This window comes from Zonotrichia albicollis, chromosome W (assembly GCF_047830755.1).
Source record: "Zonotrichia albicollis isolate bZonAlb1 chromosome W, bZonAlb1.hap1, whole genome shotgun sequence".
Lineage (NCBI taxonomy): Eukaryota > Metazoa > Chordata > Aves > Passeriformes > Passerellidae > Zonotrichia > Zonotrichia albicollis.
Window position 1 is genome coordinate 18137495 of NC_133859.1, and position 2206 is coordinate 18139700.

Here is a 2206-nt window from a genome sequence, read left to right on the forward strand (position 1 = left end):
GGCAGGGGAGGCTTTGTGTCTGCCTCGGCTCGGCAGGGCGTGCCCTGCTGCTGCTGCCCGGGAATTTTAAAAGCAGTTTATACAGCTGCATTGTGAAGCTTTTGTCTGTTCGTTATCGCCTTCCTATATGTGGTTTTTTTAGAAATCGGTAGCTGATTTTGGCTTTGTTTTCGGTCAGGCAGGATTTAGTACTTTGCGTTTTACATCTAACATGGGTACGAAATTCAGCATTGTACAAAAAGGGGTGTATTATAATATTGTTAGCATTTTAGTCAGTGGTAAGGTGAAGTTCTCAAAAGGAAAATTGAAACAGTTTAAAAGATGGCTTTTTCTGCACTTCCCACATATCTCCCCTAAAGAAATCCACAATATTCAATTCTGGGATAAAGTTGGGAATTAATTGATAACCTTAGGACAATCTGGCAATGCACCCTCAGCTAAATTTGTGTTTTGGAGTTGTCCTGGGGTGACGTTATGATGCTTGTATATCCCCATTCATCTGTTCTGTGCCTTTAAGACCGGCTCTGAAGAGTGGAAGTTTTGTTTGGGTTTCTCTTATCAGGGACACAGAGGCAAGCGGTACATAAGGCTGTTTTTTCACTTCCAGCTTCAGCTTGCTGCTTTTGCTTGCTCTCTTCTTCTGCTCTTGCTTCTGCTCTGCTTTCACCTCTGCCTATTAGCTAGTTCCAGCTAAACAGTCCACATTGCTTCCTGGACTGTTTCTCCTCTCCTGTTTCTGTGACCATCTCAAACCTGCTCTGGACTGGGACCCGGGAACACCGAAGGTTCAGCTGCAGCAGCTGGCCCAGCGCCAGAGGGACTGAGAACAGAGCAACCACCCCCCGAAAGAGACTTTCTGATTTTGCCATCTTTCTCAAAGCGGTGTCATTGGGTATTGTTCATTTTGTGTGCTGGAGGGGTGCTGTGTCTGTCAAATAAACAGGTTCTTTCCACCTCTCTCTGAGGAATTTTTTCCCGAACCGGTTGGGGGGAGGGGCCGTGTGGGTTTTGCTTTCTGGAGGGGCCCTCCTTTGCAGATTCTTTAACAAATTTGCCCTAAACCAGGACAAATCTTTGGTGCCCAAACGTGAGGCGAGAGAGAGAGTGGAAAAACCCTGTTTTGACTGCATTTTGGCTGCTATTACTCTGTGTTCGTTTAAATCAGCTAATAGCCATGCTTTTTGGATTCATGTCTATTGGGGTGAAGGTTTGCATGCATTTCTGGTCCCTCGGGTTTTTTGAGATTTTAATAGCTCTCTGGTCCCTAGGTTTATTTTCCTATCCAGAAATAGCTTTAGTATTGCCCCTAATATGTAGTTTTTACATCAGAGGGGCTGTGACCAGAATAGCTATTCTGCTGGGTTTGGTGGCAAAAATGTGCAAGAAGTTTATAAACATGCTAGGGTCTGATCCAGGTATGAATGGTTCATGGCTATGGTTATGCATCCAGTTTGTCGCAGGAGGAGCGGGAGGGAATGAGGTTTTTCAGCCTCTGCTTTCCTCCTTTTCCTATGAATCAGTTGCATCACTAGTGAAGGATGTTCAGTTTCCCTTCAATGTTAAAGAAACCATCTTCCTGGTATTCAGTCTGGTAACCTTCCTCTATACAGCCTGCTGCTTCTCTAGAATGAGGGCTGAGATTTCTAGACGGGCTGATGAGACCCCTGACTCAGAAGCAAACCCTGGTGTGGAAAATCCTAAGTGGTGTAGGAAATGGGAGGATATGGGCCAAATCCTGAAGGAATTCTCTGACTCTATAGTGTGGGATTTTCCCCATGAACAAATTCAGAACCCAGCTGAGGTGGGGGAATATCTGAAAGAGAAGTACCAGGATGAGCCTAAGGAGAGGAAGGTCATTGCAGTGAGCTGGGCCCTGGCATATGCTTATTGCACACTGCTAGATACTCTAGGGCAGCAGACAGAGGCAGGGGGGCAGGGAGATAAATCAGCAACTGTCCCGGTGACTCAGGCTGTAGCTAACACTCCAGGCTCGAAGCCAGCAGCTAAACCCATGGCTGTTGCTACCAGCACTAGAAGTGGGAAATGCACAGCCAAGACCAATCGACCAGTGGACGATGATGATGATGATGATGATGATGCAGGAGAAGGAACCTCAGTGCCTCCTGACGTAAAGTCAGGAGTCAAAGCAGCAGGTGCAAGATCAGATGCCAATACTGAGTCCTTTTCCCTGAAGGACCTTCGTGGC